The sequence below is a fragment of the Typopeltis vanoorti genome, chromosome 19 (genome assembly GCF_054136105.1).
Source record: "Typopeltis vanoorti isolate ZY-2024b chromosome 19, IOZ_Tvanoo_1.0, whole genome shotgun sequence".
NCBI classification, from domain to species: domain Eukaryota; kingdom Metazoa; phylum Arthropoda; class Arachnida; order Uropygi; family Thelyphonidae; genus Typopeltis; species Typopeltis vanoorti.
Window position 1 is genome coordinate 104,446,081 of NC_143567.1, and position 19,942 is coordinate 104,466,022.

General features: G+C 33.3%; 1 long non-coding RNA gene across 1 annotated transcript in view; it reads right to left on the reverse strand.

The window, feature by feature from the left end:
• The window catches only part of LOC150096417 (uncharacterized), a 31,874-nt gene extending 22,255 nt beyond the window's left edge, over positions 1-9,619 (reverse strand). The window contains exon 1 of the long non-coding RNA XR_016549989.1: positions 9,342-9,619. This is a non-coding gene — a long non-coding RNA (uncharacterized LOC150096417). The remainder of the gene's footprint in view (positions 1-9,341) is intronic.
• Between the last annotated feature and the right edge of the window lie 10,323 nt (positions 9,620-19,942).

A 19,942-nucleotide genomic window follows, 5' to 3' on the forward strand; every position in this document is an offset into this window, starting at 1 on the left:
CGCCATCCCTAAAACATTAAAAAAACATCTAGAAGCACTCGAGTTAGATGGATTAAAGATTGGGCAGCTGCAAAAGGCCGCTTTGTTCGGCACAGCTTTCATTTTCAGAAAGTATTTCCACTACTCATCGGCCCTTGGGTAGGGCCGATGAGTAGTGGAAATAATTAGTGGAATATAACCAGCCTTTTCTTAAGACTGAGAAAGCAAATCAAGCTTTGATGAATATTATATATATATATATATATATTCTTCTTTTTTTGATTGACTGAAACCAAGAAAATAATTAACAAGTTAATTTAATGGAGCACACAACATGTTTTTTTTGTCAAAGACTTCTTCTGGTGTGGTAACACTTAAAGCAAATTAAAAAACCTAAAAAACCATAAAAACACTGTGCTATTATAATAACAGACTTGTAAACTAAAGTTAAGTCTGCATTGTCGTTATAGTCCGTTCTGTAGTTCTATTGTTGTGCAAATGCGAGCATATGAGTTCACGCGTACGCCAGTATCTAACGGCAGAACCATGTGAGTCACGGATATCTCTATCTCCGTGACTCTATATCACTTCTCATATCAATAGCACTAAGGTTGCTATTGATATGAGAAGAGTCTAAGGCAATTTCTTTGGATTCAACTATGCGTCGTTCCACTTCATTGTGACAAACGTAAACGTTTGATGTTGCATCCCATTCTACTCCGTATTGGCAGCCTTCATCCTTTGTGTTCACTGAAATAAGTCGTGACTTGAGAGTGAGCTTGCTCTGACTCTTTTAACACTACTATGCATTTACTTTCTTTCATGAGTGGGGTTAATCTGAAAATTCATTTAACGTTGAGAATGTAAATTTATTCCGAAATTTGAGCCACAATAATACCATTAATTAGTGAAAATAATGCCAACCTAGTATCCACTTCTAAATTGCAGCCGACCTATGGGAATATCACTTATTTTTAGAAGTAGGTAAAGACACATCACCTGAAGAATTGCTGGTTGAATGATGTGATCAGTTGATCATGCATTTTTTTTTTGACAGTACTTCGATATTTTCAAATATTCTTTCATTAATTAATTGTGTTTAGCACTTCATAATTGGCAATAAGTGTTCTGTCTTCCTTAAATAAAGAAAAAAAAAACAACTAACAACTGCAGTTAAGGCTGGTCGAAATTTGAACTTAATAATTCTGGCATCACGCCCCACTAGTTTAAGTGTCACGGCTGTGACTCTTGATCTTGTACTACTAATCGCTATAATTCTGTATATTTAATCTGTAACTGACTAACTACTCCAGACGATGAAATCATGCAAACGATGATTATGGTCTGTCATCATTCTCATTTCTGTTGCGAAAGGTTCACAAAATTATTTGTATATTCAAGTGTGTGGCCCACAGAGGCGATGATATTCAGAAATAGTCATCTAAAATTGCATAAAGTTTAAATTCAAGTATCAATTTTAAAATCTACATACATTAACAAGAATAAAACCATTCGATATTCGATGTCGTGATATGTTAGTTCGCATGACCGCTGACCAATCAGGTTGCGTGATATACAGCAAGTTCTGACAATTTGTACTACGAATTAATAACTATAAAAAAATTAATTGGTCATTCCAAGTTGAATAAAGTCGCATTCAAAACTTTAAAAGGTACAAAATTTGGAATCATAGGGCCAATTTTAATAGCAATACTGTCTAAAATGGAAAATTAAATATATACAGTATATATATATATATTCATTGAAATACTTTCAACTGTGTTCTGTGTGGTTGATGTAGTGATTCTCAAAAGCGTTTCGATTCATTTAAAAACACCTTCTGAACCCTACGATATGAATTCACCATCCATTAACCACCCAGTAGTGAAACTGAAGAAAATCAAAAACAAATATCGGATGATATTCATCGTGAATTTCATAACCCTTTTTAAGACGTGTAGACTTTTTTCCCCCTCTAGAGCGTGATACTTGAAATGCGAGATATTGCCAGAAAAAGGCGTTGTTAAATATCCGCCATGTTCAATGCAACTAATATTTTCACACACAAGCCCTACTAATGGAAAGTTTACAGTTTAATGTTCCAGAACAACTGGCACAGTTTCAAACAAACCACGTGTTCTGTCATGCCCACATTCTGCTGAGAGTGTCGAAAACACAAATGTTCTTATAATTATATCTTGTCAGATGTTTAACATTAGGAGGATTGACTTCTCGGTCTGGCCATAGTATGGCCTCCCACAATCACATATTACCTTATATACATCGGGGAACTGAAAATGGTTATGAGCCTATTTTGGATGGCTTAGAACTGACCTTAGTTTTGGAAGAGCTGATGTTAATTTCTTCAAAATTCTTCCAAAATTCTTCTGGGAGAGCGAGCTGATGTAAGGTAAAGAAATATAAACCTTCGGGTTGTTAGGGATCTCTGTGTTGTTTCGAGGGCGCTGGTATAGTTCCCTCTATACCAGAGGCAACTATATGAAGAAGTCTTTTTTGACGAAGCATATTTTGTGCTCCATTAAATTAACTTGTAATCTATTTTCTCGGTTTCAGTCATTCAAAAAAAAAAAGATGAATATATTTATTTATTTATTTATATATATTTGTTAGATGACTGATTTATTCGGTTGAAGTACATATTTTTTAGAATTAAATTACTAGTAAACTGTGACGGGAAATAAAAAGCAGATTTTAATCGCACAACTAGTTTCGTCTTTAAACATATTTCTTCAGGTGCAAAAAAATAGAAATAACCAATCAAAACCGTAAAGTAAGTAACAATACAAAACGTTAGCGTATACAGTTCAGCGTTGATGTTTGTGTATTTAAAAACATTCTCTCTCTAACTTCATTATTAGGCGTACGCGTGCGTTCAAGATCTCGTGCACGCCAATAGTGGACAGCAGCGCAATGACCGTCTGGGAAGTTGTAACTCAGGTTGCGGTTGAGATGTATAGGATTAAGGATGATTTCTTTCGACTCTACTATCTTTCTTTCTACTTCATCGTAACAACGATAAATATCTTTTGATTTGTCCCCTAGCACTGGATGGGTGCGGTTCTCTTCATTAGAATTTGCGGAAAACAGAACATGGCTAGACAGAGCACTGGCTTGAGTTCTCATGTAACTTATGTCTCTCTGATGCTCGTCGATGCGTAGCTCAATGGATTTTTCTGTCTGGCCAAAATATTGTTTATCACAATTGTACCAGATCTGGTAGACACTGGGATATTTAACGCAGTTATGTCTAGGTTTAGGTCAGTTCAGTAAGGAGCGGAGTTTTTGTAGAGGTGTGAATAAAGTCCGTATGTAGAACCCCAATTGTAGAAGGTATTGATTCTCCAACGTATAACCTTTCCAAATTTCTTGCTATATCTAAAATGTTTCTCCGATTAGACATCATCTTTTATGAAAGATGATTTCTTTTAATAAAAGTCATCATCTTTTAATTTCAATTTTAGTTTTGTATCCAGCCTTAAAGACATTGCTATTAAAGAAGATGAAATTATGGCCAGTTTCGGCATAGTCTCCTTATTTACCAATGTTCCTACAGTGGTAGTTCTTTTACTACTTAAAGATGAATTATCTAAAAAGATAATTTAGATTAAGATAAAGGCCTTATTCACTCACCGTGTTCATTCAGGATATCTCGAGTTTGGGGATACTATCTATAAACAAAATTCTGATTAGCAATGGGAAAACCCATTGTTATTAGTACTTGCTAACATCTCCTCCTTCCCTTTAAAACCAAGAATTTGGAAAAGATATTTATATGACATTTTTAATTTGGGGCCACGGCCATGAATCTCTTCTGAACTTCCAAGACCACCTGAATAATCAACATCCCAATATAAAATTTCCAGGTGAATTAGGGGCTAATGGTTCTCTTCCTTTTTTGGATGTTAAACTTACCGGAGAAATTGAAAATCTCCATTTATAGAAAACTTATCCACACGAACAGATATCTCCACGCTCAATCCCACCATTATCACCCACAAAAGTTTGGAATCATTTCTACACTTGGACATCAGGCTCGCTCCCTTCTTTATGTATCGCACCCATCCAGTGCTGGGGACAAATCAAATGATATTTATCGTTGTTACATGAAGTAGAAAGAAAGATAGTAGAATCCAAACTAATCATCCTTAATCCTATACATCTCAACAGCAACCTGAGTTACAACTTATCAGACTGTCATTGCGCTGCTGTCCAAATATTGGCATGCACGAGATCTTGATCGCATGCATATGCCTAATAATGAAGTTAGAGAGAGAATGTCTTTAAATACACAAACACCAACGCTTTAACGTTGAACTGTATATGCTAACGTTTTGTACTGTTCAGAGTAAGTTACTTTACAGTTTTGTTGGTTATTTCTAATATCTTGCAAAACTAGTTGTGCGATTAAAATATGGTTTTTATTCACCATCTTGGTTTTCTAGTCATTTAATAATAATAATATATATATATATATATATATATATATATATATATATATATATATAAACAAATTCTAAATTCTAAACAACGAATTTAGAATTTCAAAATTATTTTCATTTTTCAACATTATCTCCCTTAAGACACTAATAAATTTATTCCAGCGATGCTCCAGCGCCATTATCCTGCCCCTGTAGTGGTTCTCAATAAGATCTGCAAAAACCCCTCTACAGCTGCCATCACTTCTTGATTCGAAGGAAAACGCTGACCAGCGAGGAAAAGTTTTAGATATGGGAAGAGACAGAAGTGAGAGGGAGCCAAATCTGGGGAATAGTGTGGATATTCCAACAATTCACACCGTAGATTCCTTGATTTTCCCATTGCCAAAACACTTTTGTGGGCAGGTGCATTATCCTGATGAAAGATGATTTCTTTCTTCTGCAAACTTGATCTTTTCTCAGGAATTTTTTCATCTAGTCTGGTTAAAAGATCGTAATAATATTACCTGGTTATTGTGTCACACTTTTCAATATAATTAATAAACGAAATGCCTTTAGGATTCCAAACACCGAGGTCATGACCTTTCCTGCTGATGGAACCGACTTTGTCTTCTTCGATACTGAACTTTTGTCCACTGTTTTGATTGCTGTTTGGATTCTGGTATGTCAGGGTGAATCCAATTCTCATCCATAGTAATAAATGGACGAACAAAATCAGTTTTATTCTTGTTAAAATGCTCAAAGCACTGTTCACAGATTTTCATGCGAGTGCATCTTTGATCTACTGTGAGCAAGCGCGGCACTCATCTCATCTTACGCAAAGCTTTTTCATTTGCAATTCTTCACGCAAAATATATCCTTCACTTTCTTTTGAAATGCCTGTTGTATCAGCAATTTCATGCACTTCGAATAGCCGGTTATCCTTGTTACACTTGATCAATGATCTCTGGTGTTGTTACACTTTTTGGACGTCCTTCAAGTGGATCATTTTCAAGGCTGGTATGGCCGGGTTTAAACTCAGCAGCCCATTTCTTAATTGTTGAGAACGAAGGAGAAGAGTTCGCATAAACTTTTATGAACTTCGAATGAATTTCTTTTGGCGTTAAACCTTCTTTTACAAAGAATTTGTTAACCGCACGATACTCAGATTTAACCTATGAAGGGATACAGACAACAATTTTGCTTCAGACAGTAGTATAAAACAAGCTACTTGATAATATGACTTACATTTTCACATGGATGCTTATGACAGATGTACCAACATGGAAAAAAAAATCGGGCCGATATTCTTGCCATCTATGGGCAAGGCAGAGAACTTTTCAGACACCCTGGTAACTCTCATTTGATTTAATCTCCTCACTCTGGGTATGCTGTCTGCAATTACTTCCCTCAAACTCCCATTTACCCCTTCTGATGCGCTACCGACCTCTAGCCTTTGTCGTTTCACATGCCATGGCACTGATCCCAGCAATCTCCTAAGCTTGTAATATTTAGGAGCCCAGTAATTCCACAACCTCCCCTCCCCCTTAATTGAAAGTTCTTATTCCAACCTGTGTTCCAATAGTTTAACTCCCCCATAATTATCCACTCTCCATTCATTGAGCTCATTTGCTGATGCATACTCACCTCATCATCTTTTCCATCCACTGGGCTATTGTAGCATCCATATGTATATTTTGTTCTACTTGCTTCTGTCTCGCACCAAATAGCCTCAAATGTGCTATTTTCACTGGTCTGCAGTTAAATTTCTACCCTACCTGGTTGTAGTTTATGGCATATCACAAATAAAACTCCTCCCGCAGAGAAACCTCCTTTTTTTCTCTGTCCTCCCTGAACACACTATATTCCCTTCACATTTTATCTGATTAAATATATCATCATCTGTGTACATAAAGTGCAAAAGCCCCTCAGGCCTACCGCGATCCTGAGGTTTATACTAATAAAACTAATAATGACAAAATTAATACCAGTGGTACTAACTTTGTCATTTTATGCAAATCCTTAATATCTGCACATTCATTCAACAGCTGCCAACCTAAAAGTTCTTATTTCCATGATTTTGCACAGCCTGTTTCGCTGCGTTCATCGACACTTTCTCCAGACTCTGAACACTATATCTAATCTAAATCTAAACGCAAACCTGCTACTTGCATGTAGTTCTCTTGCCCATCAAGCTCTCTCTCTACGCATCTACAAACTCCACATTATTCCTCCTGCATAATTTATGCATCAACTCTGTCATACGGCAGCAACAGACTCACCATCTTAACTTCCCAACTGACTGATGTGAATGTAATACTAATTTATTAAAAAGTCACATTTATTAAAATAAAAATGAGCTTTTATTTTCTTTCCTTGAAAATACCATTATATAGATCGTGACGTTTCAGTTTTACAAACGAGTATTTCTTCTTTTATGAACAAATGACGTTTGTGGGGGCCTTGTTTTTATATGTATAAAAAATGTATATCCAGTGACAATTCAGCAGGAAGTTATTCAGCTTCTTGAAATTGCAATAGATGATTTTTTATTTACTTTTTGTGTGATGCATATAGTTATGATATCTATTGCTTAACCTCCGTAATTATGGAGGTTAAGCAATAGATTTTCTGGAAAATTTTTGAAAACAATTTGAAAAGTAAATCCAGCAGCCTTGCCAACAATTTAGAAAAACAATTATCTGAAGAGATGACATATTCTTAGATTTATTTTAAAATGTTTAATGTTTTGCGTAACTAACAATTTGCCTTTAAGAGGAAGTATTGAGAATGATGATAACGGCGTTGAAAACTTGAAAAAAGGAATTTTTCTTAATCTAATACAACTTATCAGTAATTACGATTCTACTTTAAAACTTGCTCTAAGTGAAACAACCAAAAAACAAGTATCATATTTAAGTCGTCAAATTCAAAATGAATTTTTAATTTTACTAGCTACCGAATTAAGAAATAATATTATAAGGGATGTTAAAACTGCGAAGTATTACAGTATAATAGTAGACAGTACACCAGATATTGCACATAAAGAACAAATTTGCCAGATAAGACGTTATGTGAAAATTACCAACAAAACTATTATAACTGAAGAAAAATTTTTAGATTTTATTTCTTTGATAGAAAAGACAGGAGAGAAACTTGTTAATGAAATTTTAAACAAATTAAACGAAGACGGACTTGGTGTTAAAGATTTAAGGAGCAAAGCTATGATAATGCAGCAAATATGTCAGGCAAATACAAGCGTATGCAGGCTTTCATAATGAAAGTTAATCATCTAAATCATTTTTACCCTGTGCTGCACATTCGCTTAACCTTGTTGGAGTTCAAGCTGCAAATAATAACTTATAAATGATAAATTCTTTTTTGGAATAATACAAAACGTATTTAATTTTTTTTTTCAACTCGAAAATGGGAAAAAATAACATCTACATTAAAAATAACTTTAAAAGGTCATAGTGACACACGATGGTGTTCTAAATCAAATTGCGTATCTGCACTGAAAATTTACTGATATGTCATACGATCCACCTTTTGGGGGGCAGATAGTATTAGTGGTGCAAAAGGACTTTTGTTTTTCATCTTAAATCTTATAAATTTGTTTTTATGCTGTTTATGTGGGAAAAAATATTCATACAGATAAATACAGTAAATTTACAACTGCGAACAAGAGACCAAGATATTTGTCGAACATCCGTTCTTTTGAGCGAATTATTAAATTATTTTAAAGTTTTCAGAAACAATGGTTTTAAGCATGGAGTGCCAGCAAAAGTGTCAAGAGCTACATATTGCATCTAAAATGACTGAAAAACGGAAAAAGAACTGAACCGCTGAACAAGAACTAAATCGGTTATTTTTAGAAGTTGTCGACATAATTATTTTGCAATTCACCGGCCGCATTGAGAGCATTCATACAATATCGTCGCTCTTTTCTTTCATAATGGGAAAAGGTTTAGTTTCATTAATAAATCTTCCAAAGTTAATGATTCATTAACTTTAGAAGACTTGACAAAAGCTGCCAAAGATTGTTGCCTTAAATATGATGAATTAGATGCTTTATGCTTAAATGAGTTAGAGTGTTTTAAAAATCAAGCACAAGTTTTATTTACTGATTTGGAAAATATGTATCACTTTGAAATTTTGCAGGAGATTGTAAATTACGAATTATGTGAATCTTACCCTAACATAGTAATATTATTACGTTTAATACTTACTTTACCGGTAACAATTGCTTCAGGAGAACGGAGTTTTAGTAAATTAAAAATTACAAAAAATTATTTATGATCTAAAATGAGTCAGAAATGTCTGACCAATTTAAGTATTTTATCAATAGAATCTGAAATGTTTTGTGAAGCAAATTTCGACAATGTAATTGATAATTTTGCTTAAATAAAGGCTCGAAAAATAAAGTTATTGTAAAAATGTGTTACTGTATTCAAATAGAAAGTATAAAAATATCTGAGCTTTTTTTTTTTTTTTTAGAACGTCGCAGTTCTCTTTCCTGGCCATAGACGCCAAAATTCCTCTCTGCGTACAAGACTCGCTCCTTAATTCTAACTTATCTCTTAGTCAAGCATTAATTTCCTATTTCTCGCACTTCTTTCTTTCTGATATCAAGTGACCCATTGGCGAGCCGTTTCTGCATTCGTTGCAACTTCCTCTTCCTCCTGTGTATCATACCGCGTAACCGAGCTATCTCCCATATTAGTCAACTATTCTTTCTTTCCATTCTGTCATTCTATTATTCTTTCGACCAAAACTTTTGGTCTTTCTCTGAATCGTGTCTTTTAACCCCTCTGAGGCAGCTCCTTATCACAACAGGAATATTTGTATTTAGATAGTAATAGTCGCAGTTAGTAGTATTACAGTGAAAGAATTCATAAATAGTAGAATGAAATCAGTAAGTCATACCTGAAGTTAGTTGTCTCTTAGTTCTTATATGTGTGAGAGGCGTCCGCCCGGCAGGAAATGAACATCCGGTCGAAGTTCAAGTATGCGATCACTTCGAAGGTCATCTCTTAAATGTTGCATGGAAAATAAGACAAAGGAGCCTTGCACCACAAGTATCGAAGGACATTCATAAAGTCACAAGTTTTCAGTTAATTTCTCGGTGTTTTTGTAAAAAGGGCGAAAGTGGCTTACCTTAAGTTACTATCCGATTAATACGATAAAGAAATTAAATAAAAGGATTGATCATCCGCAATATAACTGCAAATTAACGAGGAGCAGAAAATTCACACGACTCTTCACAATGGAACGAAGCGACACCTGTGAACAGTTATCTATTCACATTTATTTAAATATATTATTTAAATGTATTTAAATTTAAATAATATTTAAATATTTAAATATTTTTAATAAATGTATTTAAATATTTTAAATAAATGTATTTAAATATTTAAATATTTTAATATTTAAATACATTTGTTTAAATATATTAAAAATATATTTAAATAATAATAATATTTACATAACAACTAATAATGAAAATAATAACAATATTAATATTATTATTAAAATAATATAATAACTGTTAATAAAAATAATACCAATAATAATAATATTTAATTAATAACTAATAATGAAATTAATAACAACAACAATAATAATAATAATATAAATGATTGACCAAACTACAGTTATACAATGATATCTATGTATATATGGATAAAAAACTTCATATTCCTGCACAAAGATCTTACTAATTGCTTGACATCATTTACAAACAGAATTTAACTTAAACCATTCATTATCCTAGAATAGGGTGACCAGACGTCCCTTTTTTAACAGGATTGTCACCTTTTTTAGACTCTGGTCCCGTTGTCCAGACAAAACCTTAACGGGACGCTAATTATCCTTTTTATTAACTTTAGTCCCGTTTTATCCCTTTTTTGAATTCGTGGCATGACTTCATTCTTGTACGTTCAAATATGGAAGGAATAATGTCTCTGCTGGTGACATGTGATAGCTTGAGATCAAAAACATGCATGCGATGTTTTCGATCAACCATAATGAACGCACACTCTCTGCAATAGGACGAAAATGCTGCAACCAGTGGCAGTACTGCTGCATCCGGGCGGTAACAACGTTATTTTGTTACCGCCCGGATTGATTTGTGCTTCTTATGTGCTTCCATTGTTTTGTGCTTCTTATGCAGGTATGTTAGTAATTGTGAAAGTTAAAACGGGTCGGGTATATATTGTGAATCGTGATATTTCGTTGAGATTTTATCGTGCCGAAAAGGAAGTGTAGTTTCACTCGGGATTTAAAAGATGAATATTCCTTCTTGAAAGACGACGAAACTACAAACAAGTTGCAATGTACCGTGTGTCATTCAATTTTTTCAATTGAACATGGAGGCCGTTCTGATATAAAATAGCATTTGACGAAGGCAAAAACATAAAATGGCAGCCGCTGCTCCAATCAATTCAAGTCAAGATGCTACATCATTTTCACGAAAAATTCAAAAGGGAAATTAACTGACGATAGAAAATGTCTTGCAGCTCAAGAAGGTTTGTTTGCGTTTCATGCAGCGAAACGCAAACAAACTTTCTTTGATTTCAATGGACTGCACCTCTGCAATAGTGAGAAATTTATTTCAAAAGGAATTTAGATGTGGGCGAACAAAGTGCCAATCAATTTTAGTGAATGTCCTAGCACCTTATGCAATTCGAGAAATAGCAATTGAATTGAAACAAGCCAAATATGTGTTTTTTAACGATACTTGTGACATAATGATTAGAAATGTATACACGTTAGCACAAGAATAATGTTTAATTTGCCAAATATTTCGGTCTGAATATTACAGACCATCTTCAGTGGCTACATAGGAATAGTTTTAAAAAACAAAGTGCAATACGAACAATTGATCATTCATACATAGAATGCGCCGCATTATGTCATATCGCTGAGTATTAGAAGAGTAAACATTAAAAAAAAACATAATTAAAGATATTAATTCAGAAATTCATATAAAGATCTTAAATAAAAATATACTGATAAAAAAATCAATATGTTATCCACATTAAACTTTCCCAAATTGTTGATATAGATATACAGTCATTACGATTCAAGTTAGGACGTTGAAGTAAGGCTTCTACACTTTCTTTAAATAAACGTTCAAATTTGTAGCGACATCTGTGTAGGAGGAGAGTCTTGGATCAAAGGATGTTGTGGTTTGTTTCTAATCCATGCTGAGCTATGTATGAATGATCAATAGTTCGTATTCCACTTTGTTTTTTAAAACAATTCCTATGTAGCCACTGAAGATGGTCTGTAATATTCAGACCGAAATATTTGGCAAATTAAACATTATTCTTGTGTTAGCGTGTATATATTTTTAAATATGTGTCAGTTATGGTAGACACATCAAACCACAGAGATTTGAAGTTGTTACCTGTCCTTGTTAGGCACTTCATACCGAATAAAGGTATTCAGGTTAAAGTGATAGATTTTCAGAACATAACGAGAGAAGCAGCAGAACTGCTTGCAAATCATGTATTGGATATTTTGCAGAAACAGCAACTGACTGAGAAAATTTTTAGATTTTCTGCAGATAACTGCACCACCAACTTCGGTGGATACAATCGAGGTGGTTCCAACTATTTATTTTCAAGATTCAACAAAGGGTTAAAAATTAACATTCATGCTATTGGCTGTGCTGCTCACGTTGTCATAATGGTGTACAGACAAGTGCTGATATTTTGCCTATTGATATTAATCAATTGTAAATAAAATATTTCAGTATTTCCACATTTACATCGTGAGAACAGAGGAATTGAAGAATTTCTGTGCATTTGCAGAAATTGAATACAAGCGTCTTCTAGGTAGTGTACAAACAAGATAGTTATCATTACTACCAGCTGTGAATAGGATTATTGACATGTATGATGGACTCAGATCCTACTTTTATTAGAAGATAAATGCCATACATTGTTGAAATCATTTTTCAGTAACCAACAATCAATACTTTGGCTCCATTTCATGCAAAGTCAGCTGAAAATATTCTCAACAACAATAACGAAAATAGAAAGGGAAAATATTTTGGCAACTGAAGTAGTAGAAGAATTGGAATTGCTCAGACAGAAAATTACAAATAGGAAAACTGAGAACTTTCAAACATTTAAAATGTCATCAATTATTTCACAGTTCAAAGATGAGGGCGTCTTTGATGGAAAAATAATTTTTAGACGCTACAAATTTATTTTATAATACTTTCCTTGAATATTTAAGCAAATGAACTTATCATTTTAAGCCACTGAAAGTATTTCACTGGATTAAGTTTGCAAAGTCCACTAACTTGGGCTGAAGTTGCAAGCAGCCTAAAAGCAATCAGTGATGTTGACAGCAAAATATTCAATATTGTTGATGAAGAGTAATTATTTGATGAGGTCAGCCATATAAATAATGTTGTGAACTCCAAGTTGGAAGGACACAAACGCTGAAGTGGACAAAAAGTAGTCACACCACTTTTTGTCCACTCCAAGAAAAACATACTGCTAGTTGTTGCGTTTGTTATGGCAGTCCCAGGAACAAACGCAGCTGTAGAGACAGAGCATTTTTTGGCTGATGAGTTCTTTATGGTCTCATGAAAGAACTGCTTCAACACTAAGACTGTGAAAGCAATAATTGTGATCAGGACACACTTTGACATTTCGTGTATTGACTTTTATGAGTGCATCTTGAAAAAATCAACACTTTTGGAAGAAGTAATGTCTTCATATAAATATAATGATAATGCTTACTCGATAATTATAATGTACACTTTCGTCCTGTGTACTGTAATTATAATTACATGTTATTCCATTTATACGTAGAGCATACCAGATGTGTCCAGTTTTTGTCCCTTTTTTTAATCGCTGAAAAATTCAAAAATCCTTTTTTTTGTTTGGAAAGTCTGGTCAGCCTATCCTAGAATCTTTCAGTAACCTAATCACTTCTGAGGTACAACGCCTGTCTCACTTGTACTGCATGAAATAATATATATATATATATATATATATATATATATATATATATATATATATATATATATATATATATATATATATATATATATATATATATATATATATATATATATATATATATTATATATCAATTGCTTTAACATAAATGTTGTTCTACGTATTTATTAGAACTTTCCAGACCCATTCGTTTATAGCCACGAAGAAGCTTAATAACAGCTTTTCATCTGAAGGTATATTTCGCGTGAGCATAAGAATTGAAAGGGCTTTTTCCATCGATGCAAGATCAATTTTATAAAATTAATTCAAACAATAAAATATTATATTTTTTTGTTTGAAGTAATTTAATCTCTTGGCCCTACATTAGTCTAGATGCTGAGTAAGGAAGAGGCTTATGTTAGCAATTCTATTATGCATTTTTTCCGCAAATATTTCTTAATTCATTTATCATTTTATTACAAGGAAGTCTTCAAGTTCACTCTTATACCCCAGGCTTTGTCTCGGGCTAGTTGTATAAATATATATAGTTTTCTTCTTTTTTTTTTCATCATCATCGAATACCTAATATGTACCTTCAGAATTTCAGCGAAGACACTAACACACAACGCTCTTCTCTCAGACCGATAAAATGAAGTTATAAATAACTGATGACCGCTAGCATAAATCATGCATATTCCTACCCATCCGAATTTCCCAATATTTTTTTTTTTATTTTTGTTTTAACTAGTTCGCCTTCCGGATACACTACAGACGTTCACTTCTCCTTTTGGCTACTCACATCACAACCTTCTGCAAGTTTCCAATCCCACACGAAATCGCCCTCCGCGATATATATTGCTGTCAACGAGAGCTAATTATTAGCTATGCTCAGACACAAAGTATTATGCGCCCGTAAAAGTATTAAACCTGTAAAACAGTGGAACTGTCGCTGTGGAAAAGGCTTTTTATTTTCCTTTGAATTATTATTTTTTTTTGTACTTTTATTATATTTTTGTCCGCGCAGTTAGCCTAGTGGCTTTGTGCTTCGCAACCATATGCCTGGGGAAGAAGTGTCCTAGGTTCGATTCCCGTCGACGACTTGAGGTGCTTAAGGATCTTCCTCAGTCATAGCCAAGTTAGCTGGTCTTCAGCGTGGCAAGCAGGATTTTCTCTGCTAGTTTATCTGGGATTTTTCATCCCGCAAGCAGGCAAACCGGCTCAGTGAATATACAGGATAGAGGCACAGGACATAGCATGGCAAGGAAGACAATGGAAAACCACCTTGCTCAAAGTCCTTTCCCTAATATGGTAGTATAGCTGCCCCTACCATCCATATGGATGAATGGAAAGCATCCATTCCATTATATTTTTTTTATATCATCCGTGAACGCTGCTCTATAAACCAAACATGGAACCTTTTTAAACGAGGTTAGATATCCAATAATCGAAGCGTTTTCTCGCAGTGCTGGTTTCGGTCCATGGAATTGCTAAAACTAAATTCCCTGGAAATTTTGTAATTATTTTTGTTTCGAGTCCAGGAAAAACAACACAGGATTCGAGTGGTCTCATAAATTAAAATTTACAAATCTACTGCAGTAAATATTTGCTTTATTATCATTTTTAATTTTTGTAAAATAAATATTGTATCATATAGATTATGAACCATTTTAAAATTTTATTATGAATTCATGCAACTATTCAACGACTGCAATAAATAGAAGGTTGTTCCTTATTTTTAGCTTATATATTTTTGTTTCCTTCATATATAACACTCTCATGACATGAATAAAATGATTATGATCTATTGCTAGGAAATAGCCAAAAAAAGTCGATCATGTAGACAGAAAGACCTGGTGTAGGCATTCAGTTGTGAATCATTTCTCGTGGCACTGATTAACTGTTAGTTTTCCAGATGAATCCACTGCCATCTCCATTTGTTAAGAGAGTTTGAGGTGAAAACAACGAAGTGATGGTAAAACTCACCATAATTAGTCTAGATTTAATAACAGTTGTTTCTCAATCCTTGTCAACTTCAGTACGGTAAGGGAAAAAAAGCAGCAGCATTTTAGTCTCAAGCCAATTGAAATATGCTGTAATCTTCTTTTATATTTTATGACTAAGAAGTTATATCTTGACTGGTAGCAAATTGGAGGTAGCTGGCCCAAGACTATGAATATTTTATTAAGTGACTAAAGTGAAAACATGGCATACATGTGCTGCCATCTCCAGGTCCTTCACCATAACAGAATATGTTATTGTCTGAAATAGTATGGACTCATTGATCGATTTTCTGGAGAATATACCGCTTGCCTACCCCAGAGATCGACTAACTCTGGAACCAGTTGAACAAACGCTTATAAACGCTCCTCTAGTCATCATGTGGAATTGAATTAAGTCTTTCTTTGTATACAAATGTTACTTTCCATGATCTATGCGTGGCTGAGAAGGCTTTATAACAATCACTGATGCTACATCATTATATAACAATAGACATTGTAACAATAATGATAACGAATATAACGTTCTTAATGGATTAGGAAAGAACATAACATTATATAAAACTTGTGTAAAGAGATGGTGTATTGTACTGGAAAAGAAATTACATACTTCTATATCCAATTGTAGCAAGGTATGCATGCGAATCTTCTTCATGAGAACATGATCTGTGTGGCTACGAGAAGATAATATCAGCAGTGTTCATGGATGGAGATTTAGTTTCAAAGTGATGCAGAACATTTGATGTGTATAGAACATCGTGTGATTTAATTACTGGTACATGAGCAATGTGTTACAAGAAACGGCTTGCAACAAATACATCAGCTTTGCTTTCAGCTTGGTGACAGGGATTGGAATGAGTGAAGTAATTGCAATTACTTCTCTGTTTGGATTATCGAGATACATAAAACCAACATTCAAGGATATCAAATTCAGGCGGTCAGAAAGAGGATATGAACAATGATTCATGGCACAAGAAATTCTGAAACCAGAAGTTAAAAAAAAGGAGAAAAGATTTCATTGCAAGCAAAATCAGATGCACGAAATCATCAGCCACTCCAAGGATAAGTGTTATATAAGGTATAATTTGGTTAAAGTGGCTGTGGTTGATTCAGAACGTCTAAGAAAGCCTACTTTAATTTAATAGCTTGCATAGCCATTGTACTTTATAAAGTTCACCGGTGAAGAGCATGGGTTTTAAATGCGCGGCCTAATTATAAGCATTTCTTATAACTAGACTGGAAAATTTTTGGTGATTTGCGACAATTTGAAAAAACTCGCAGAATACCACGTAGACTGAAAATATTGCAAAAAAAAATAATAAAATTTAGATATGCCATGAATCATAAAATATATGTAGATACTAGTCTGTTTTATCATTTAGTACCATAAAATATACACAAATCGATTAGAAAAATTTAAAATTTATCAAAACTAACACACCGAAACTCTTGCAGAACATATAAGTATATGATGCCATTCACAGTCAAGCGAAAAGTGAAGAAACCTAAAGTTGCAGAATTAAGTCATAACTACATAAAACTAACTGTTATTAATTAATTAGTATATTGTGTTGATAATTATTGTTTCCTAAGCATAAGCAGTAACACTGCGCTAAGTGTCTGTGTTAGGGACGCACCCCATTGTCTTCCTTATGATTTTCTTAATAACATTTTCTTTGTTCTAGCTTACATTATTATAAGAGTACGGTGTTTAATACATATAACATACAAAATATATGTTAGTCGACTGTTCATGTTATCGATAAGGATTCGGATCAAGAGCAAGCAATTAATAGTTAAGTGTTTACGAAAGCAATACTTACACGCGGATCGGCCACCCTGACCACCGCATTGTTGAAGGGTCAACTGTATATACACATTTCCCGAATTCTCCTTTGAGCTATTTTGACACCATCAGCTTCAAAACTCTTACTGTCATTACTATTCTGAAGAACAGTGGGGATATACGCAGTTACACTAAACAGTGTAACTGCGTATAATTAGGAAACAATAATTAGCAACACAATACTTGTAACGTAATAATTATTTCTGTTTTAATTTTTTATGCTAGGAGACCATATCATAATTTTATTTAATTGACAAAATACAAAAATACCGTGTTTAGTCAAACACACATATGTTGAATATTGATACACATATCATTCATGATGGTCGCTGACCTTCGATAGAAGATAGCACAATAATAATAAGAAGAAAATAGTAATAATATAATAATTAGCAATAACTCTTTTTTTTTTACTTCGCTGTATGGTTATTGGTGCAAAGTAAACGAACAGTGAGGCATTTGATCAACAGTTGCAGGATTTTTAACAGTCAGAATGTGCACAGTATAGCAGATGAGAAATAGAAACTCTTAGTTAATATGAAGAAAGGTAAAAATTATTTCTTTATCTGGATTCCTACGATGTAGCTTTTCTGGACACTTTATTTCTTCTATGGTTGATTAAAATATTTTACTAAATGCTATTTTTAGGAAGATTGCTTAACTAAAAGGTATATGATTTAAAGCAGAAATGAATAGAAGAGTCATATTATATATTAAATGTATTTATCGTAAATGGGATCCCATTTGATTGATTCTTAAATATTTTCAAAATTCCTTATTACAAAAATGTTTCCCATAACAAGGAACACATAAGAATTTTCCGCAAAACAACCATATACAATTTCTAAGAGATTACGAAAGCCTAAGTAAACTTCGAGGACAGCTGGTATCCTCGAAGAATTTTTCATTAGGTGAATTCTTAAATCTGTTGTTGATCTCCTGAATTAGAAATTTTGTTATCTCAGATAGTACAGTACAATAGAATTGTTATATCTTTGTATGGATTTTTAAGTGTCTTAGAAATGTTCATTGTGAAAATTTCTTTTCACAGACTGAACACGCGAAGAATTCACTCATTAGTGTGAATTCTTGAATGCATTTTAAGATTTCCGGAGTCAAAAGTTTATTTTTTGACAAATTGTACAATCATGTGTTCTTTCATTAGAGTGAATTTTGAAGATTTCTTGAGATTTCATGTGATTTTAAATTTCTTTCTGCAGATAATAGGTCATTTCGAATGGAATATTATTGGTATGAAAGTTAAGTGTCTTTTAAGATCTCATGAATTAGAAAATTTCTTATGAAAGAGAGTGCATTAGAAGGGTTTCTTGGTAGTGTGAATTATTATGTGAATTTTAAGTCTGCCTGAACGAGAAAATTTCTTTGCGCAGAATATACACAAAATGGCTTCTCATTAGTATGAATTATTTTGTGCCTTTTAAAATTTCCTAACTGAGAATTTTTTTTTTTTTGCACATTGGACACTGATACGGTTTTTCATTAGAATGAATTCCTAAGCGTAATTGAGATTTCGTTTGTTTGTATATTTCTCACCTATACCACACTCAAATGATTTTTGATTAGTATGAAATTTTAAGTGCGCTTTTAGATCTTCTGAATTAGAAAACTTCTTATAATAACAGATAGCAGATTAGAAGGGTTTCTCTTTACTGTGAGTTCTTTTGTGCAGTTTAAGACTATCTGACCGGGAAAATTTCTTCTCACAGATTGGACACATGAATGGTTTCTCATTAGTGTGAATTCTTAAGTGTCTTTTAAGACCATGCGACTGAGAATAAATTTTTTTACAGATTGGACAACCATATGATTTTTCATTAGAATGCATTCTCAAGTGTTCTTTGAGATGTAATGAGATTTTAAATTTCTTACCGCATATACTACAGTTGAATGGATTTTCATTGCTATGAGAACTTAAATGTGTTTTCAGATATCTTGAAGTAGAATATTTTTTATCACAGATGGTGCATTGGAAAGATTTCTCATTAGTGTGAATTTTTAAGTGAATTTTAAGAGTATTTGACTGAGAAAATTTCTTTTTACAAATTGTACAATTATATGGTTTCTCATTAGAATGAATCCTTAAGTGTTGCTTGAGATATGATGCGCTTTTAAATTTCTTACCACAGATACTACACTCGAATGGTTTTTTATTAGAATGAAGACTTAAGTGTGTTTTTAGATTTCTTGAATTGGGAAATTTCTTATTACACATAGTACATTCGAAAGGTTTCTCGTTAGTGTGAATTCTTATGTGACTTTTAAGACTTTGTGAGTAAGAAAATTTCTTTTCACAGTATGCACACACGAAGGGTTTCTCATTAGTGTGAATTCTTATGTGCATTTTAAGACTGCTTGAATGAGAAAACTGTTTTTTACAGATTGTACAAATATATGGTTTCTCATTAGAATGAATTCTGGAGTGAACCTTTAGTACTGATATGCTTTTAAATTTCTTAGCGCATATACTACACTCGAATGGTCTTTCATTGCTATGAGATTTTAAGTGACTTTTTAGACTTTCTGAATTGGAACATTTCTTTTCACAGATAGTACATTGGAAGGGTTTCTCATTAGTGTGAATCCTTATGTGCCTTTTAAGACTTCCTGAGGAAGAAAATTTCTTTTCACAGATTGTACAAGAGAATGGTTTCTCATTAGTGTGAATTCTTATGTGTATATTAAGAACTCCTGACCGTGAAAATT